At 37.9% G+C, this 22517-nt stretch overlaps 1 protein-coding gene across 4 annotated transcripts in view; it reads left to right on the top strand.

Annotated features, from left to right (window-relative positions):
- Window positions 1-8101: 8101 nt before the first annotated feature.
- Window positions 8102-22517, top strand: part of KIAA0825 (KIAA0825 ortholog) — a 232423-nt gene continuing 218007 nt past the window's right edge. For all 4 annotated transcript variants that reach the window (XM_071731888.1, XM_071731889.1, XM_071731887.1 and 1 more), the window contains exon 1: window positions 8102-8193. The gene's annotated coding sequence lies outside the window, so the exon portion shown is untranslated. The remainder of the gene's footprint in view (window positions 8194-22517) is intronic.

Below are 22517 nucleotides of genomic sequence, written 5' to 3'. Positions count from 1 at the left end.
CAAGAAAGAAATAACCATCAACAGCCTGTCAGTAGTTTTTGATATGTGGCTCTGTAAAGTCTTGAAACATCTACTTGAGTGTTCAGAGTTAAATGGCTGTATTCATAGCTTGCCTTTTTTGATTGACAATGAAGATTAGTTATATTTTCTATTATGCACCTGTTGCAGCTTTACACCATTACTGAGTTGTCAGTGCTGTAAAGGTATTAATTTAAATTCTTTTAACTGGAGTGCATAAAATAAAAAACCTGTGCTCGTTTTATAAAATGTAATCTGATGTGTATATCACATTTAATCTATTATCCTTAAATATGGGAGGTTTTTTTGATAGTCAAAATTTATCCCTTATAAAAATTAGGAACACCATTCATGTGAATAAATACTTCTTGGTTTATTTGCTATAGTAAAGCTGAAATAAGTAATGTTTGGATAAATATGTTTAAAGGTAATAATTTATTCTCATTAAATACTACCAACCATTACTCAACTGGTAGCTAATAGCAGTTTTATGCCACAAGGCTCTTAGCAGGCTGGGGAAGTATTCAGAGGATGTTGCATATTTATATGATGATAATTTTTTTACCTGTGAGAATATTTTTCTATTTTCTTTGGTTTTGTTTTCTTGTCTCTAGTATTTAAAATATGCAGAATCAAAGTAACTGAGGTTTCAAACTCCTGATGTCCATTTTTACTTAAAAACACATTGTTACTGAAGTGTAGCTTTAAGAAGTTGAGAATGTGTTTTTACTTTCATTTTAGTGATATCACTTATCTCCTGCCTTTTCATTTTTAATCATAAGCCCAAAGTATTTTCTCCATTTCTGTCTTTAATGTGATCTCATTATAGCAGCAAAACTTCTCTTAATTCATTATGTTATTTGAAAGGGTTAATAGGTATCATAGGTCTAGGGTGCAGTCTTTTAAACATATTATTCAGTCCTGATTCTTTCCTAATTTTTTTTCCTAGAGATTGAAAAAGAGAAAAATCTTATTTACAGTGTGTTGCTGTACCTTTCTACTTTATACTTTTTGTTTCCTTTGTGTTCTCCACATAATTGTTTAACCACTAGGTCTTTTGCCTGGAGATGTCCGTGTCCATATTTTCCCATAGGTAGATGGATTTTTTTCAGGAATTTAACTTTTTCCAGGTGTCTTTGGTGTTGCCATGATCAGTGTGATCACTGTTGAACCTTGTCCTTAAATCTCACAAAATCTTTCTTCAAGCCTTCAACCCTTCATCTTTCACTTTGCAAATTAGGGTTTGGGTTGGTTTTTGGTTTGCTTTTTTTCTTTTGTATTTTTTTTTTTTTGTCCCTCACTAGTCTTTTAACTTTCTGTGTTGAAAATTATGCAATTTCTTGCAGTAATTCTGGTACAATCCATGCATCCATGCATATTCCTTCTGTTGTGAAATGTTTGACTTTTTTTTTTTTTTTTAATCTGGTAAGGGATATTTTTCATTAATGCTATAAATATTTTCCATCATGCAAAGGTGTTTCTCAGTTGACTGGTTCAGAATTTCAGAATTTTAAAAATAATATTCCTGAGAGCTTTTTTTCTTCTGTTGCCTCAACATAATATTTGTATACTTGTTTAAGTGGTATTTCCTGAATGAACAAAAATCACAACGCCACAGGTGAATTCCAGTCAATTTTTAGTAATCACAGCTACACTGGAAAGTCAGTCATGAAAGCTAAAACAGTATTAAGTGTCTCCACACTGCCTTCCTGTGGAGAAAAATCTTATTTTGTGCCCTGTTTTAAGCCCATTTTGTAAGTCCATCTTCAGTATGAAGCTCTGGCTCAGTTGAAAGAATGGAGGAATTTAAATTTTATTCTACATTGATATGGGATTACAAGACTCAGAAATAAGATAAAACTGCAGAAGCTACAATATCTTCTTAATAAAACCATTCTTCTGCAGGCATACCTGTAGTTTTTTTGTGAGCTGATGAATATAGGAATGGCACGAGGGTTGTGAAAATTGTTGTTTTTCTTCAGGCCTTACTGATGATGTAAACTCTCAGTAATTGCAACTTCAAACTTATATTTCAAAACATCATCTTTATGGTCTTTTAAGGATGGATCATTTGTGTTTCTGTCTTACAACTGCATAGAAAATTTAATTTCCTGATGGTTGTAAGCTCAGCCTATCTTCTATCTCCCAGTATTAGTTCACTCACTAATGAATTAGTGACTTCATTAGTGCACTTCCAGTCATTCATGAGTAGGAATAACATTTTGTTTGTTTTTTCTAAAATATAGGTGGTGGAATGGTTTCATTTTGCATTTAATACTAAACTTTCCTAATGCATAAAGTTCAAGTTCCTTATCTTTTCCTGACAGGGTTTACTATTTGGCTGCTTGGACCTTCTTTCTTAATCATGCTTCTGTTCTCCTGCCCTGACCTAAATCCACTTTACCTGTCTGGAATACTTAATTGACCTAATTCCCCCTCTGACTTTCTAATATTTTATCCTAGGTAGGAAATAATTTGGATGTGATCAGCAGGTTTTCTTTCATCAAAGTCCTTCAACCTTCTTGTCAACATAAGTCCCATTCAGATTTTATTTTCTATTTTTTCTATTTTCTTTTTTTAATTTTCTTTTAATTTAAATTTTTTTTGTATCTTTTAAAATTATTTTTTAGTCTTTTTTTTGTACTCTTCTTCAATAAGTAACTGCAATCAGAGTGGTGAATGTGTGTGACGGTAGCAGAAATAAAATTTCCTTAATAAATACAATTAAGAAAATAAAGTTACAATTTTCTTAATAACTTTATGTTGTTCTAAAACAGTGTATATACTCAGAATACAGGAATTCACAGGAATTCTCTGCAATAACCCCTCTCTCCTGTTATTTTTTACTCTGTTTATTTTTTTACTAGGCAATTGACAACTGTGATTGATGCCCCACAATACAGATAAACATGAACCCTGTCTCACAGGCATTAAAAAAATCAAATTAGACACGATGTAACCAGTGGGGTACATGTATATATATATATATATATATATATATATTTTGTTTTTGCTGTTCACTGTTCTTGAGGTCAGTACAGGCAAAAGGTATGGATGATTGTATATGGAAAGAGAAAAGAAAAATGCTGAAAAGAAGTTAGGTGGAGCATATATTCTGATAGGAAGATAATGAAGTTACAAGAGCAACTAGTACCAAAATACCCTCAATGCCTTACAGTTCTATCTATTTATTTTATGAGTATTTATCTAAAATTGCTAAAGACAAGTATCAGGCATAGATCTGCTACTTAAGGTTAGGTGAAAGAGTATCTAGAGGGTTCCTTGTAGCTGTTTAGCTGTCCCTTAAGCTAGGATGAAACCCCTGTCATCAGCAGATCTTGAGATAAATAAATTACAGATTTGCTGCTCATCCAGCCTTAAGAATTCCAGGTCCCTGCAGAAGACAAGTTTACCCTGGGTTATCAGTGTCTCTCTAGTGTCTCATGAAGATTGCAGCAAAAGCACTCAGTACTAACATAAAGTGTTTGTTGGTGTGGGGCTTTTTGGATTTCTTTGTTTGGCATCAAGTTGGTTGGGTTTTATTTTATTTTATTTTATTTTATTTTATTTTATTTTATTTTATTTTTATTTTATTTTATTTTATTTTATTTTATTTTATTTTATTTTATTTTATTTTATTTTATTTTTTTATTTATTTTAGCACAAGTCATAGCCTACTAGACTCAAAAAGCAGACAGCAGATTTTTCTGCTTACCAAAAAACAAGTCCAAAATTAACTGTCAGTGCAAGAGCAATAGGTCACATCCATGTAGTAACCAACAGCCATAAGAAAGTTTGTTTCTCTTCAGATAGGCTTTGAGGTCTGCTTCCATGCAAAATGAGCTGAATTTGTGTGATTTTCATTTTTCTTCTCTGAGTCTTGTGAAGAATTTATTTCAATGAACAAGTTTTTTTTTCTGAATGACCAGTTGTGTTCCATCACACTTGTGGTCTTGGGAGTTATGATGAGAGGAGTTTCCTTATTGTGAATATTTCTGTGGGATTTCACTTGGCTTTGGCACATGTTTTTCTCCCACCTGGAGATCCCTCTCTATTCTGTGGATGAGGATGTTCCCTCAGGGAAGGAGACAGCAATGTCCTTTTGTGATTTGTACTCCCAGGAGTTCAGGAAAAGAAAAAAAAAAGAAAAAAAGAAAAGGATTTCAGGAAAAGTGCCTAAACCTTTTGCAGAAGGGGAGCTTTAGCTGTCACTTATGCAGAGGAATAAAAGACTTCCTTTGAAACAGTGACACAGGTATGGTCTCTGCCTTTTTTCTTCCATTTTCCCAATGGAGGAATGGCATTTATTAGTGTGGAAGGTTTTTGCTGTCTGTGGTTTCTCCCATCTGGGGTGCTGGTATGGACAGAAGGTCTGTGTGGTTACCAGCATCATAAAGATCATCAGGCTGAAGTAAGAGCAGGACTGAAATCCCTGACTAGAAACAGATTTTCTTTCCAGGAAATACTGGGGGAGAATGAAAGTCTCCTTTGGGAAAGCATTATGGGCTCTTCTTTATAACCATAAACTCTCTTAAGAACTCCAGCCTTGTTTCTATCCTTTTCCTGCCTCCTCACTCCCACCACCATCATCAAAGATTAATTAGGCAACCCGAGCAGAACTCGGGTACCTAAATCCTTGCTTCCCTAAACAGAAGCCCCATTCACAGGATCTGAAAAATCACTTTGTAAGAGGAGTTTCTGGTGCCAGCAGTCAACAGGATATGTTTCTTTTCCACAATAAAAACTTTGTAAATGGAATATTTCTGAATTCAGTGAGGGATTCTGGGGACAGGTGGCCTTCAGCTGTGTCTCCTCAAGAGGAGGTACCGTTTCTCTGCCTGAAACCCTTCTCATGTTTTGGTGAAGGGAGGCACAAACAAATATGACTGTTCCACTTTTGTGATTTAAAAGACAGTATGGCAGGAGAGGGAACAAAATGCAAAAAAGAGCAGGATGAGGATTAATTGGGAGGCTAATTGGGAGGATTCCATGTTTGGCATATTATAAATACGTGATGTAAATCTGAGCTAAATGGTAGATGCTGATTGAAATGTGGTAAATGAGGCTGTCAGTTTTTAATTTAAACATTTAGAGTTGCTTTCAGAAGCTGATTTTCTGCAATCTATGGAGGCATAAAATAGGCCTCAGTAAATTATATCTGGAGGTGTTTCTGTATTTAAGTCACTCCCATGCCAGTTTTTTCCAAGTGAAATGTCCACCTCTTAAATTTTAGGAGTGTAATGTTGGAATGAGCTTTTCTGTGGAAGAGACAATAGGGAATTAACCTGAGACACTGTATCTAGTTAAAGATGTGTACATATACATGTGTCTGTGTAGAAATAAATATATAGGGTGGTATTATGTGCCATCTGTGGGCATTCCTTGAACAAGATGAAGTTCTTGGCTAATCCAACTAATTCATCAGAAAATAGCTGTACAAAGTATTGACGTATTGAAGTATGATTATGCATTCTCTGCAAAAATTTCAATAATTATTTTTTAAAATGGATAGATTTGGGTCATTTTATCAGTAATTAAAAGAAAAATTACATTACAGAAAGAATCCTTGATTAAGAATAGTTGATGGATTTTTCCTTCCAGTTTCCATGTATACAGTGAAGTTTGCAGTTTTGCTGAATATGTGATTAGTGGAATTTAACCATAACTTTTGTTAATTCTAGTCGTCAAAAGCATTCTTTTTCACTTTATTTTTAGTTATATGCATTTTATGTTAGTAAGCTTCTCAAACAATTCCCCACTCTGATGGGCCATGTTTCAAATACCAGATTAACTTTATTTATGGACCCTCCTCTAGCCTTTAGTTCCTGTATCAGTATTGGTCTTCACCTAAAAGTCTAAGTAATGTAGTTAGCAAATTCTTCCTCTTATAAATAAATCTGTCAGCCAGCTGTCAGCACTGTGATGTGCCTGATCTCTTCTCCTTCAGAATTCAGTATCAAATCCAAGTTATCTGAATAGCAATGCAAAATGCTGCTGGAATATTACTCTGTTGTACTTTATAATTTTCTATTATTTTCATTTTTTTTTAAATTTTATGTTTGGTAAAGCTGGACTTCTTACACATTGTTGCTTAATTTTATTTCTCGTTAGTTAATACAGGTGAAATAATCAGTGTAGATGTTTCTGCTTATAATTTCAGTTTTAGCAAATATGCTACTTATTTAACTTGTCCAAACATGTTGAAGGTATTTCATTTCTTCAAATTTTAAGGCAAAAACATTCACAGTCTGAAAAGGGAACACTGACAAGTTCAGTCAAAAGGGAAAAGAAGAATAATTTATAAAAGGAACTGTGGATAATGATGCCAGCCAGTTGTTTTAAAGTGCATCTACCTCACCTTTAATGAATTAGATTTGTCAACAGCATATGTTTTATGCACTACTTCTAATGAAGTGGCATACCAGCACTGCAGGGTACTTTGAGGTTTATTCCATCAAAGCTTTTTGCTGTCGTAAAGTAGACCTTTTTAAATAATAGATACTAAAAACTACATTTAAATAACATTAAGGTTGTGACACAAACACCAAATGACAAACTTCAGGCAATTCAAAGTTAGGGCTGACAACTTGTCATTAACTTGCATTGTTGCTTTTTTAAAAAGAAGCACAATTGCATGATTTAAGGATTGGATGTCAGACTAACTTTAAATTTCTTGGCTTTTGTGGGCTGGAGTTACAACTTCACTGTCGTTTTTTATGTAGGTTTTTTTTCATAACCTCTGTTTTCAGAAAAGTCATAAAAGCAGGGCAGTAAGTACAGGCATTTTTGGCTTACTCTTAATTTAAAATGCAGATGTGAAATCACTGGTCAAAAAGCAGGGGCTATCCTTGCAGTTCTTTTAACCTTCCTGTGCTCTTGTCTCTGTTTTTTTCTACAGTGCTGAGCTACAGGAACTCTAACCCCTAAAACCCTAGAAAGGCCTAGGAGATCCCACTTCTTTTCCACATAAAGAATCACTTTATTTTTATTTAACATTACTGAACAAACCAAAAGTTTAATAAATGCGGAAAGCCCTGTAAAAATATTTTGTATTACTTAAAATTTTGTGAAGCAAAAGGAAGTGAAGAGGATATTCTTATTTCTTATATATGCATTCTGGACAGCATGTTCCAGTGTCTCACCACCCTCACAGACAATAATTTCAAGCCAGTACCTCTTATCCTATCACCACAGGCCTTGGTAAAAGTCTCTCTCAATTTTTTAATATGTCCCCTTTATATATTGATAATAAGTTAAACTTCCACCTCTTCTAAGTTGCTTATTCTGCAAGTGGGTGACCAGAAGGTAGATTATTCTCAGTGAAATTACTGAGCTCTGTGGACCTTTTCTAAACATGCTCTGGCATGTGCTTTCCATGTGCTTTTTCTTGAGATGCTGTGACCTTATTTCCCATCCTGGACATATTCACAGATTCACAGGATTCAGGTCTGAAGGGACCCCAGGGACCCTCTGCTCCAACCCTTCTGATATTATTGTTTATCTGGGATGTCCCAGCACCTGCTGAGCTGAGACTTCAAACTTTCCAAAGTGGGGGAATCCACCCTTCCCCTGAGAGACCATTCCAGTGTCTGACTGTCCTCAGGGGGAAAAATTTTCCTTTTGTGTCCAATGGGAATCTCCCTGGAAGCACCTTGTGCCCATTGCCCCTTCTCTTGTCCATGGGATCCTTGGAAACAGGGAGCTGCTCTGTAGCCCCCCTGGAAGGACTGGAATGTTCTAATAATGTCTCCCTTAAGCCTTCTCTTCTCAAGGCTAAGCAGACCCTTTTTTAAAAAAAATCTATTTTCTCCATTGCTTTTGTACCTTTGGAACAACAAAATGGAGTGTTTTGTAGCACTGTGTGTTCTATAATAATTGTGAATAGAAATGGAGGGTCCTAATGTTAAAATTTTTTTTAATGTTTTGAGCTTGGCCTGTTATTAACCAGCTGGAATTAGGAAGTATACTGTCTTACTTTATGAGCAATTTTATATACTACTTAAGCAATTCAGATTTTTTATCTGTGAAAGTATTCTTTCTCAAATATTAACTAATACTATTTTTACTACCTTCTTCTTCCATAGGACCACTGGTGAACTATTAACTGAATATTATGCAAAGTCCCTTAAAACAGAAAACACAGTATCAGTTCCATAGAGAGACCACTGACTGAAGGTATGTATTTGGGTAAACTGCACCTTCATGTGTTCTGAAGTTGACTTGATATGAACTGCAAAAGCTTAAAAAAATCCAACTGGGTGGTCAGCTGAGTTTATAGGAAAGTGCTTAGTAGTAATACTAAGAATATTAAGTATAATCAAGTGGTAATAATATAATTATTAATATATTATTATTTTATTATAATATTAATCTATTATATTAATATGATATGATTAAGTATAATCGAGTAGTAAAAATATATAATTTATAATATAATATAATAATATAATCAAGTAGTAATAATCAAGAATATGTAAATTAATTTCTATCAGTTGAATAAAATGTAGGAGGTTCTACATTTAAATTGGAGAGTTCTAAAATGCACTAAGCAAACTTTGTTCAGATTAGACTTTGTATAAATTCCTATTGCTTTACAACAGCTGTAAAAACTGACTACCTGTTTTTAACTTTTAAGAAGTAGACAGGTGTGAACTTTGGGTTAATATATCATAGAATGGTTTGAGATGGAAGGGACCTTAAAGATGATCCAATTCCTTTAAGATCAAACCCCCTGCCATAGCAGGGGCACCTTCCACCAGCCCAGGTTGCTCCAAGCCCCATCCAATCTGGACTTGAATACTTCCAGGCATGGGGCAGCCACAACTTCCCTGGAACACCTGGGCCAGGTTCTCACCACCCTCACAGGAAATAATTTCTACCCAAGACCTCATCTCCATCTTCCCTCTTCCAGATTAAAGGTGTTTCCCCTAGTCCTGTCATTCCAGGCCCTTGTCCCAAGTCCCTCCCCAGCTTTCCTCAAGTCTGTTCAAATACTGGAAGGTGCTCCAAGGTCTCCCCTCAGCCTTCTCATCTCCAGGCTGAAGAATCCCAACTCTCTCAGCCTGGCTCCTGAACAGAGCTGTTCCAGACCTATGATCATCTTTGTGATCTTCTCTGGACTCACTCCAACAGCTCCATTTCTTTCACATCTTGGGGACCCCAAAGCTGGACCCAGAACTGCAGGGGGAGTCTCACCAGAGCAGAGCAGAGGGAGAGAATCCTTTCCTTGACCTGCTGGTGATGCAGCCCAGGACATCGCAGCCAGACAGAGAGGGACCTGGGAGTTTGGATTGACAGGAGGGTGACCAGGAGCCAGCAGTGTGCCCAGGTGGCCAAGAAGGCCAATGGCATCCTAGGCTGGCTCAGGAAGAGCGTGGCCAGCAGGTCCAGGGAAGGGATTCTGCCCCTGTGCTCAGCCCTGGGGAGGCCACAGCTTGAGTCCTGTGTCCAGTTCTGGGCCCCTCAGCTCAGGAAGGAGATTGAGGTGCTGGAGCAGGTCCAGAGAAGAGCAAGGAGGCTGGGAAGGGATCCAGCACAAGTCCTGTGAGGAAGGGCTGAGGGAGCTGGGGGTGTTGAGGCTGGAGAAGAGGAGGCTCAGGGGAGACCTCATCACTCTCTGCAACTCCCTGAAAGGAGGTTGGAGCCAGGGGGGGGTTGGGCTCTTTTCCCAGGCAACTCTCAGCAAGACAAGAGGGCAAAAGAGGTCTCAAGTTGTGCCAGGGGAGGTTTAGGTTGGACATTAGAAAGAATTTCTTTCTGGAGAGGGTGATCAGCCATTGGAATGGGCTGCCCAGGGAAGGGGTGGATTCTCCATCCCTGGAGATATTTCAAAAGAGCCTGGATGTGGCACTCAGTGCCATGGGCTGGGAACCACGGGGGGAGTGGAGCAAGGGTTGGACTTGAGGGGCTCTGAGGTCCCTTCCAACCCAGCCAATTCTATGGTTCTATGATTCTATGGTTATCCTACAGTCTGTTTTGTGGTATAACTGAAAGCCCTGGTAACGTCTCTTGAGCCTGTGACAAAGTAATCAGAAAATATGGCCTGTGTCTCTCAGTGCAATTAATCTCTTTCTCTCCTCTCTTCTTGTTATATTCCCCTTAAAGCGAAGTAACACAAAATCTAAATTGAATTAAAACTTACAATCATTCCAAGAAGTGGTTTGGGAAGCTGCATCATCCAGTAGTACAAAGAAAGAAGTGGAATATTTGAAATAGGAATCGTAAGCTATACAGTGTTTATAATTCTTGCCATGGCATTTGGCTGGGAACATGTGAGTTTTGTCAGGTGATGCAGATATGGAGGTGGTGAGGAGTGAGGAGTTGCCACTCGTTTTTTTTTTTTCCTGTAATAAACTTATTACATGGAACTATACAGTGGGGCACACTGTGATAGAAGAGAAAAAATGGAAAAATCATTCCCATCTGCTTGTTCAGTGCCATTCCATGTTACAAAGTCCCAAAGCAAAATACTTTTAGTTCTCTTATTAAGAACAAGTAAGTGTTTTAAAGTCTTTTAGTAATGTTCAACTCCAAACATTAGTATGTGTCAGGGTATTGTGATGTCCTTGTAGGTATTGTAATGTAATGTTACTATCAGTTTATTTAGTAAAAAATATGTTGCTTCAATAAATGCTTCCTCCACTGTCTATCACTGAGCACTTTCTTCTTCACTCAGAATTTATACCAGTAACTACTTTTCTTACAAGGTGTTTGTGCTTGTAACATCATCCACAGTGTTTCCTGACAGTATACTTTTGAAGAGAATCTTGGGTTGGGACCACCTGGTATTAGGTGTTTCACAACAAGCATAATTTCTCTTACAGATTAATGGAATAGTTGAAATTCTGTGATTCACAATGTGACCCCTGTATAAAGATATTTTTGGTCAGAGCTCAGGCTTCTAGAGGATTGTCTGTAGAGTTGTTGCAATACTCAGTTTTAGACAGTTAAAGAAAAAAATATGTAGATTGAACCTTAAAAATTTGATGTAGTGTGAGTTTCCAACTTGAATCTTACATGGCTTATCAATTTTTAACTTAAAAAGAAGTTGTAAGATGCTATAAATTAATAGAAGGCAAGAAAAAATTGGTAAAATGTTAATGTGACGCAAGAAAAATGGTTTTATCCCTTTTTCTTTAGTCTATGATATTCCTTTCTCTTTCTCACTAAAAATTTTAACTGGGGTCTTCACCCCAAAAAGTATAACAAGCAAAAACCCAACAACAAAAATGAAAACATCAGAAGAAAACAAAAAACTTTATTTTTCAGTTTAGTTTCATTCTGAATCAAGGTATGAGTTTCATGTGATGGGAAAGCAGTGCACACTGCTTACACTTTAGTTCCACTTCTTGGCTGGTTGCACAACTCGTTTGAGTCTTGTAATTATGTAAGAAATAACAGACTGCACAGTGTTCACTTGTAAGATATTTATGAACACTTGCCCTCTTCATCATGAAACCAAAGGCTAAGTGCTTTCTGCACTAGAGGATTTAATATAATGTCATTATAGTAGTTGTTAAAGATGATAGGGAGGAGGAACATCTTTCTGCATCACAAATCAGCTGATTGTATTTCCTTTTTGCACAATAATTTATGGCCTGGTCTAGTTCCAAAGAAATATCTATTTTTCCCCTGTAAAAATGTATTTTGTTATGATTCTTTCTTCCACCTCTGTAACCTTCTTGTCTCCAAGTGCTGGAATGTGAGAGTGTGGTTTAAGAGATCCTTGAGAAGAATGCAATTCCTTTCATTATAACTATTCTTTTAATATTCTCTTTTATTATTCTTTCTTCTTCAGCAGCAATGAAAAGATATCGTGGATAAATATTTTTTTAAGTGCCACTTGCTTATGCTTTTTTGTTCTTCTGTAGCATCATAGCTTTCATGACTTGTGCTTCCTGGAAAGAAAGAAAGAAAGATGTAACATCTGATAATGTAAGTTATCAAGTGAGACAAAACTAGGATGAATTGTAAAGAATATTCTCTGGGAAGATAAAAGCTACCTCTGAGCAACTAGTTGGAAAAAAAAAAAAAAGAAGATACATGGCTTACTAGTTAGTGAGATTCTTCTGTATTAAGAAAAAAAAAATTAAAACAACCTAGATTCTCTATTAGCTACAATACTGGAGATCAGTTAGACACAAGGTTTAGTTTTGTACAATTGATTACAGTTAAGTAGACGTGGTAGAAGCATGGTTTCATGTCAGTCAGTAAATTTGTAATTTATTATGCTGTTCTGCAGGTGTCTTTCTTATGTCATACATCCATTATTAGGTGCTTAGACTCTGTAGATATACAGTATAAAACAAAGACAATAAAATGTAATGTATGGTATATATTATATAATACATAATATATATTATTATATGTATATATATAATGTCATTTTTGAACACATAAAGCTTGCTGGTATCAGTTATGAGTTCTGCTCTGGATTCAAACTGTTAGTTAATGAGAAGTCAAGACAAAGAACTTCACTTAAAGAGAATTACATAGATGTCCTTTTAACTAAAACTGAGAATACCATTGGTCTTGTGTTACCCATGTAATTTTTTTTTTCTCCTTGAAGTGATCTTTTGATCAGATCATTTTTTTTAAAGTAAAAGAACATGGGGCTGCAAACTAATGTAGACCTGTGATAGAATCTGAGTATCAAAATTGCCCTTTGACTGGCAGTGCTGAAGGAGAAAAGTAAAGTAAGCTGCTAAAATTTTTTCCCTTCACTAGGAAGTAAAAAAAAAAAAAAAAAAGAGGCAAGTAAGAGGATGCCTGACCATGAGTATGAGTGATCATGGAGAGCCAGTTGCCAGCCCAGACTATTAAAAGAACACCAAAATGCTGCTGTGTTAGCAGACTGCATAATTCTTGTGCTGTGAGACTGTAAACACCACCAAGATGTACACCTGTGAATTTCATAGTGATTTCATAGGTGCTCTATTATAGGCTTTTATTGTTTTGGTAAATCCTGATGAGTTACCAAAGAATCTTTTAAAACAGCTTTGATTAGTCTTAAGTTAGGCCTGTGCATAGGACAGGTAATCTCAGGTATTCAAACAAATATTTAGATGGGAAGCATATTGGCTATTCTGTTGTTGTTTTGTTGGGGCTTTTTTTTTTTAATAACAAGTAACACTTCAGAACCTGATCCCAACCTTAAAAAAGTCAAAATACTGAAAAGCAGTAGATTTCCAGATGATTAGAGAGACTTGTATGTCTATGTGAAGGAAATATTTTATATAAAAATGTATTATGCTTTGATTAATCCACGTGAACTTCAAATAGAATGCTAATTATACAATACTGTGCCTCATCAGAGAAATCAATTACTTTTAAACTGATGTATGTGAAGCAGCAAGTTATGTTATCAAGCTTACTTTGAAGACAAGCCAGCAGAGAGGAAAATTATTACAGATCACATCCTTCTGCAGAAGCTTCTTTCCCTAGAACATGTTTCCTGTTGTCAAAGCTAACCTTTCTTAGACTGCTGCTGATGTAGTTGAATAAAAAAAGCCCTCCTTGAAATTCTGATTTTTATTATGTGTTAGCAGCAGCCATTTGATTAATCTTAGAAATGTAAAATGATCTTGAAACTGATCCCATGAGATCTGCTAAACTGAAATTATTTGTATAATCTTGTTCTTAATTCAGTTAGTGTATGACATGCAATCATCACCTTTTGCAAGCAGATTTTTCTTTGACTTGAACGTGCAATTACAGTTGTTGGTTTGGTAATCCTGTGAGTCAATCTACACTAAACAAGAAGCTCATCTCAGACCCTTGGCAGCTTCAGTGAAAATTAAAAAGCATGCTTTACTGTAGAGATTGTCAAGAGTGGAAATAATATTTGTCCAGTTGGACAGCTTGCTTTTGTAGTCGCTAAATGAAAGTTGAGATTCTGTCTCTTCCTTGAAAGCTTCTGTGTCAGGAAGGTAATTTGGACTGTTTGTGGTTTGACAGGGATTATTAAAATCAGATGAAGTGAAGGGAAGGAAGTGTGAGAAAGCAAAATTGACAGTGACACTCTCTATTATTTGCAGCTTGGATCATGATGACTATGTTGATATGATAGATTCTAAATGTTAGGTTCACTGTTGGGATATGTTAAGCAGCAGATACAGTAAAATGCAGTTATAGATTATTTTCCTGATGTAACAAAAAGCCATCCAGCATTTATTTTCATTGGGAAATTTGAGGGGAATTGTAGCAGAAAACAAAAGACTAAAAGGGCAAATAGAAGGAGAGAGGAGAAAGAATTTCATTTTCTCCTTTGTGATTAAAGCATCATCTCTTCATCCTTTCTTTACATTTATTCAGCTTGCTGGTATACTTCAGAGGGAATAAAACTGAGGATTCACAATCGATAGAACAGGTTGTAGAATTTCTTTTCCAATTACTTGAAATTTGATAGGAATATTTTTTACCTTATATAGTTTTGCATAAAGTGAGCTCAGATCTTAAAGATTGCTGTTTCACATATTTTTTTCATGACTTGCATCTTGCATTTTATTTTTAAATAGTGATCTTTTCTGCCACTTTGAGATAAATAATTTAAAAACTTAAATTATTGCAATATTCATAGTGCTGAATTTTTAATTGCTGACGATACATTAGCTGCACACTATACATTCTTTTGGTGTCTGGTGAGTATGCAATGTATTATTTAATCTAAATCCTTTGTTTTGTCTCTTGGTTGTATAGTTAAACTTGTGGGTTTTGAACAGGCAGGTAGTAAGATATTGCATTAGTCAATTAGTTAGAACCTTGTCCCCTTTTTTATGTGGTTTCCTTTTTCTGTTTTCTAGTGTGGGAACTTTGTGAAAAATTCTATTTTGGGTCAATTTTCAGTGTAGAGTCTTACCATTTTATAGGAAATTAGAGAACTGAGGGGAAAACAGGTGACAGATGAAATCCTTTGCTGTTATTTAGCATAGCCATAGCTTTCAAACAACATCACCCAGTGCAGCAAGTCCTGTCTCTCATCTTCATCTGTCTTCACAGCAGAGTGAAGCACATTAGTGCTTCATCTCCCAGAACAAAAGGTAAGGGAGCAGAATGACTGAGGGAAAAGAGGTTACATAGAATTAATTTCCAGACTTGCTAAGTAAGTTGTGAGAGAAATGGGTGGTGGTAAAACCAGGGTGGGGACACTGGTAAAGGAGGAGGTCTGATAACAGAGCACAGGAAAATTCTTGTGTGAGAGCAGGGGGCCAGACCCTGATGTGGTCTGGAAGAGGGGATGTGAAACAGAGAACTACCCTGAAACAGACCCTGGAGTAAGAGGACTGAAAATGTGTGAGCAGGAGAGAGAGATAAAAGACACAGTAGTGAACTTCTTGTGCAAGAAATGAAATGCAGTTCTGTATTTGCAGAAGCATACTATCAAAATTATATAGAACTATATAACTGTAAAAAAAAAGTGAAGATCTGCCCTAACACTTTTCTGTTCTGATGGAAAAAGTACCTAGCAGCTTGATCCTAGGCTTAGTAAGACAAATCTGTAACCAGAAGTGCTTACAATTAACATAAGAGAAAAGAAAGGGGAGGAAGGAAATAGAATTTCTGTTTTGATTAAATTTAGAGGGTCTGAGTGGGTGGTATACCCAGCTCCTGATCTGTAATGGAGTTAGTGTGTAGTATAATAGGAATGGGCCTCCACTTACATGGGTGTGTAACACTTGGAGCTGAATGTAAGTGTGTGTTGATCATTGAGGGAGTTAAGAGATTGCTGTCTTGGTAGTGTGTAGAAGGCAGATAAATCAACCCAGTTTTGTACTTGGAAGCAATACTAGTGTGACATTAACAAGCAATATACAAAGTACTTAGTTCCTTTTAGTCATTATCACAGAAGATTAAAACAATTATTCCTTGACAGGCATGTTCTAAACTGTGAGTAGGCAGTGCCACTAAGCTGATGCAGCTGATACCATTGCTTGGCCCCAGGATGGGTGCTACTGAAGCATCTGTGCTTGAGCTCTTTAATGATGGAAAGTATGAACATAATAAGCAACTTCCACCCACCCTGATTTCTTCCTTTGTGTTTTATGCTTCTTGCCCTCCTCCTCAAAGAGATAGGGAGCATCTCATTCACTCTTCACATACTCAGGACTTGTCTTCGTTTTGCCAGGCATATTTTCTGCTTATTCTGCAGTTGTCTTTTGGTTCCAACACACATATACATTGCCTCTTTGCACATCTTTTCTTGAGCCCCTCTTGTGCAACTGTACCATAAGTTTGTGTTTGAGCCTTTGCAGTTCTGTGCTTCTGTTGAAGCTGAGTTACAAAACATGTACAGATTTTCACTGGTGATGCTGTTGGTACTGCAACAGTGCAACAGGATGCAAATGCTTTGTCAGCAGTAGTGCTGGTTTAGAGACCTTGTGTCTCTTTTCCATGCAAGAAATATGAACTTTGATACGTATAAAATGGTGGGGATGGGTTTGCTGTGCTAGGAAGCATGGGCTCAACAGTACTATAGCTGTGGAGTGGCATTTTGATGTTAACACTGAATGGGAGGTGACAGTGTACACTTGAGCCACAACAGTTCATCACTTGGCAAAAAGCAGTAATGAAGCAGGAACAAGCAGGACTACACAGAGAGGGAAAAGCAAGCTAGCTGTCTGCCATTCCCTGGCCAAACATTTATGTGTGCTTAGAGATACAGATACTCTGTTAGTGTAATTCAGTAAAAACTGGCTTCATGGACAGACCCAGAGAGCTGTAGTCAACCATCTCCCATAGCATTCTCCTGGAAAAGCTCTCAGCCCATGGCTCAGACAGGGTTAGGAACTGGGTGAGGAATTTCCTGGAGGGCCACCAGAGAGTGGTGCTGAATAGTGCTGATCCAATTGGTCCCCCAGGGATCAGTGTTGGGCCCAGTTCGGTTTAGTATCTTCAATGATGATTTAGATGAGGGGATTGAGTTCACCATTAGCAAATTTGCAGGTGACACTAAGCTGGGGGGAGTGTGGATCAGCTGGAAGGCAGGAGGGCTCTGCAGAGGGACCTGGACAGACTGGAGAGTTGGGCTGATCCCAAGGGGATGAGGTTCAACACAACAACCCCATGGGGAGCTCCAGGCTGGGCACAGAGTGGCAGAAAGGGAGCTGGGAGTCTGGATTGCCAGGAAGCTGAAGAGGAGGCAGCAGTGTGCCCAGGTGGCCAAGAAGGCCAATGGCATCCTGGGCTGGCTCAGGAACAGCGTGGCCAGCAGGTCCAGGGAAGGGATTCTGCCCCTGTGCTCAGCCCTGGGGAGGCCACAGCTTGAGTCCTGTGTCCAGTTCTGGGCCCCTCAGCTCAGGAAGGAGATTGAGGTGCTGGAGCAGGTCCAGAGAAGAGCAAGGAGGCTGGGAAGGGATCCAGCACAAGTGCTGTGAGGAAGGGCTGAGGGAGCTGGGGGTGTTGAGGCTGGAGAAGAGGAGGCTCAGGGGAGACCTCATCACTCTCTCCAACTCCCTGAAAGGAGGTTGGAGCCAGGGGGGGGTTGGGCTCTTTTCCCAGGCAACTCTCAGCAAGACAAGAGGGCACAAGAGGGCTCAAGTTGTGCCAGGGGAGGTTTAGGTTGGATATTAGGAAGAATTTCTTTCTGGAGAGGGTGATCAGGTATTGGAATGGGCTGCCCAGGGAAGGGGTGGATTCTCCATCCCAGGAGCTATTTCAAAAGAGCCTGGATGTGGCACTCAGTGCCATGGGCTGGGAACCACGGGGGGAGTGGAGCAAGGGTTGGACTTGATGATCTTAAAGGTCCTTTCCAACCCAAATGATTCTGGGGTTCTGTGAACAGAGTTAAATCCAGTTGGTGGATTTACCACCATCACCAGTGGTGTTCCCCAGGGCTCAGTGTTGGGGCTGGTCTTGTTCAGTATCTCCAGCAATGATATAGATGAGGGGTTTGAGGGCTTCCTCAGTGAGATTGCAGGTGACACCAGGTTGGGTGGGAATGTTGATCTGCTGGAGAGTAGGAGGGGTCTGGAGAGGGACCTGGACAGGCTGGATCAGTGGGACAAGGCCAAGTGCCAGGTCCTGCACTTGGGTCACACCAACCCCGTGTGAGGCAACAGAGTTGGGAAGGGGGGCTGGAAAGCTACCAAGCAGAAAAGAACCTGGGGGTTTTGTATGAAACCCAGCAGGGTGTGAGCCAGCAGTGTGCCCAGGTGGCCAAGAAGGCCAGCAGCATCCTGGCTGGTGTCAGGAATGGTGTGGCCAGCAGGAGAAGGGCAGGGATGGTGCCCCTGTGCTGGGCACTGGGGAGGCTTTGCCTTCAGTCCTGGGGTCAGTTCTGGGCCCCTCACTGCAAGGAGGACACTGAGGGGCTGGGGTGGGTTCCACAAGTCCTGTGAGGAGAGGCTGAAGGAACTGGGATTGTTTCATTTGGAGAAGAGGAGGCTGAGAGGAGAACTCCCTGCTCTCTGCAGCTCCCTGAGAGGCTGCAGGGAGGTGGGTGCTGGGCTCTTCTCTCAAGTGAACAGAGGCAGGAGCAGGGGACATGGCCTGGGGCTTCCCCAGGGGAGGTTTAGAAGAGATACCAGGAAAAAATTCTCTCCTGAGGGAGTAGTGAGGCACTGGAATGGGCTGCCCAGGGAGGTGCTGGAGTCACCATCCCTGGAAGTATTGCTAAATGTGTAGATGAGGCATTTGCTCTAATGGGCATGGTGATATAGGTAAATACATTTTATTTAGGGAGGGGGAGCAGACAGTTGGGCACAATGATCTTAGAAGTGTTTTCCAACCATGACAATTTTGTGATTCTGTGATCTACATCTAGGACATAATTAATTCTGAGCAGCATCATGTTACAGCTGTGTATTATTGTAGCCCACTCTTAGCTATTAAACATGGCACAAAAGCATGCTAGTGAAAGACCATCACCTTGAAGGAAATTGGAGGGATTTTCCTTTTTTCCTCCCCAGTAAATGAAATTCATTTGGGGACAGACAGTGAAAAATGTCAGCTACCTATCTTCATAATTACTTCTGTGTCTGCATGGCATCACTCAGTAGTGGTATCCTTTAAGTGCTTTGTGTGTGCAAATACTTCCAAAGTGCAGAAATTAAAAAAGCAAAACAACTTACAGAATATTTTATTAGAAGAATATGTAAAATTCAGGTTACAGTTTGCATGGACTTACTCTGGGTTAATTAGAGTTGGGTGAGAGCTGTTCTGCCTGAATGTGTTGATTTTACCATGTTACTCATCCAAATGGTCATAATTTTAAATACATCCCTGTTCTTTTGGAATCCATCTCTGTCTCCTCATGTCTCATGCTCAGCAAACTGGAGGTTAGTTTTATCAGACAATGTTTTCTAATTTCTGTCTGTGGAATTAGTCTGAAGAGCAAGGAGAGAGAAATAATAATCTCAAAATGTAGCATTTCAGTGTTTGCAGTGCTTTCAATTACAAAGGTAAGATATTTTTTGTACTTACGTACGCAGCAGATCAGAGGAGGTGCTTCTGGCAAAAGAGAGTATGAATTATTTTGCACGGCTCCAGAGTTAATTTCAAATGCATAATGGTTTTAATATGAACAGTGCAAATGCATTTCACAGTGTTTACAATGAAGTGTTTTTACTTCAAGTGTAATTAATTTGTTTACATTTTGGCATAGGCTAGTTTGTGAAGATGGTAATATAACATTTCAGTTGCTACTGCAGTGTGTAGTTCAGTTGTCAGCTGAGTCACCTTTGCTTGTGCAACTCATTTTCAGTACAGTTTCAGTTGTGGGAAAGGTGGTTTTTTATTTTTTTTTTTTTTTTTTAAGAGAAAAATCATAAGGTATTGCCAGTATTTGGGATATGTACAAGTTCCACTTCCCATGCCCTGCCCCCTGCAAAGGTTTCTGCAGCCAAATGTAAGGGAAGGGGCCTGGAATATTTTCCTACTGTCCAAAAAAATTGAGATAAAGCTCACCAAAGGCTTTGAGTGGGCATCTACAGAGGCCATGGTCAGCAGAATCTATTGCACACAGTGATTAAACTCTTCTTGTTGATTTCTAAGGCATAATCTGCCCTTTACCTTTCTATCCATAATTTTATGTAAAGGACTGATTTGTCCTGATGGTACGTGGTGACTGTTTCCAGAACTACTGGAGCTAGAAATAATTGTATATTTTGATAAAGTAACAGGTTATTCTCCTGCCTGTTTGTGATACCAGCTCTTAAAAGCTTGCTGAAATAGAGGAGTCATGTGAGTGGAAAAAAAAATTTAAGCAAATGCATTATACTAAATTTCATTTGCAGTATTTTTAAAACATGTCGGTAGGCTGTCAAAGTGAAATAAATTTCCACATTTCAGAAGTCACATAAATGAAATTTGACTTAAATGAAATTTGACTTAAATGAAATTTGACTTAAGTGAAGTTCAGTAAAAAGTATGTGACAAACATCAGTTATTTTGTATTTTTCTCCACTAATGACTGTCCCATCATAATTAATTTCATACTCCAGAGGTTCTGCTTCATGTTTATTTGGTAGGAACTCCTACAATTATCAAAGGAATTTTGAGAAAACTCTGAGATAATACGGTTGAACTAAGGTTTTTTTAAACATTGAGAAGCAATAATAATAATAATAATAATAATAATAATAATAATAATAATAATAATAATAATAATAATAATAATAATATCAGAAAGAAGGGATTCCTGTGTTGACTTAATAAACTATGTTCATCTACAGTAGCATGAATAATATTATACTGTGATTTGCTAATTGCAGCTTTTTTGACCAGTTACCCAAGAGAGAATTACATCTATTTTCTGGCCCCTATTCTTGTGTCCATTATAATGATGCAAGCATGGTAACCAGCTTGGTAAGCAGAGCAGAAGTATTCAGTAGAGTTAGAAGGATTCAGCAGTAGCAGCCTGCATCTACAGGGGATTTAAGTTAGGTCTGAGAAGTAAATGTTCAAAAACTGAGCCAAAAATTGGCAGCTCAATATGTAAGACAGATGGCAATGAATATGTGCCATTGAGAAATAGAGTTGTTTTGAGTCAGGGCTGAGTTTGTTTCTAGTAAATGTTATAAACTTCAAAGGAGCAAGACCGAAGTACACAATAGACCTGACTTTTCTTCTTTTCCTTCCAACCCCATTTCATAGCTTACTGTGGAAAAGAGATGAATAGTTCTGTTTGTATATGAAAACTTATATTTTGTCATGATTACAGCTAAAAGCAGAACTTTATAAATAAAATGTAAGTCTAGCACAAAAAAATGCTATGATCTGTGCTGAATTAATATTTGTGTCTAGAAGGTTAAGTTTAACTGGACAAGAAGCTTGAGTTTCCAAATAAGTTCAGTATATGTAAAGTGTGCCAAGAGCTATATTTTCTAGTTATATATTTATATATATATATTTTTATATGTATGTATTATATATTTTTATACAATATATTTACATATAATATACTTTTATATTATGTATTCATCTATAATATATTTATATATATATATGTAGCTAGGCTCTTCTGTCCCTTTCCATGTCCTTGAGGGTATCCAGATGTAAAAAGGGATTTAGTAGGCTGCTTTCTGAAGCTGAAATAGGCCTGTAGATTGCAAAGGTGTGGGCCACAAGCCATTCTCTGATCTAGGAACCAAGAGGAATTGTGGAATTGTGTTTCCTTTTTTCCATAAAGAGTAGTTCCATTTATGTTTGACTGACACAATATGATTGTCTGTCAAACACTGCCCTGGTTGGACAGGGGCTGGACAAGGCTTGGAGCAACTTGGTGTAGTGGAAGATGTCCCTGGCCATGGCAGGGGTTGGAAGTAGATGATCTTTAAAGTCCCTTCCAGACCAAAACATGCTGTGATTCTATGAAAAATCTTGATATTCAGAAGTGGTCTCTGTGTCACAGAGCAGATACTTAAAGATAGAAATAAAAGCTGGACATTTTTAGAGGTAACAAATAAGAAACATGAATCTTTTTTTTTTTTTTTTTTTTCCCTTCTCCCTTTTTGATAGTTTCTACTATTTTTTCCAAACATGTGGAAGCCTAGGAGGTTCAGAATAGTTGTGTTCTTTCTGCCTTTGTTGTCCTGCTTTAGCAAAGCCAGGTGACTTTTACTGAATATATTTTCTCAAAAAGAAATAGTCTTTCGTCTTCATAATTATACCTCAAACCCTGGAAATGTTTAAGGCAATTGTTTATTCTTTTACTTAACAGCAAAGTCTATACATACTACTAATGGCTTGAATGGGATTCACACATTTGCTAAGAACTTCCCCAAGCTTGTGTTTGCTTCTTGTCATCTGCTTGAAATGGTCTGACTGGAACATGAACGTAACACAGATACTTTTATAAAATAATCTAAAAAACAATGCTGTAAGAATATTTTTAAAAATAAATTTTTATCTTACACAGTTAAGGAAAGTGCAAGTGTATAACAAGCATAGAAAAATACAGATATGCCGTTGTGTAAGTTGAAGGGGGCCTACAAGAAAGCTGGGGGAGGGCTTTGGACACAGGGGGGTAGGGAGAGGACAAGGGGAAAGGGGTTAAAATGGGA

This window comes from Heliangelus exortis, chromosome Z (assembly GCF_036169615.1).
Source record: "Heliangelus exortis chromosome Z, bHelExo1.hap1, whole genome shotgun sequence".
NCBI classification, from domain to species: Eukaryota; Metazoa; Chordata; class Aves; order Apodiformes; family Trochilidae; genus Heliangelus; species Heliangelus exortis.
Note: the sequence above shows the minus strand (reverse complement) of the source record. Positions and strands in the feature narration are given on the sequence as shown.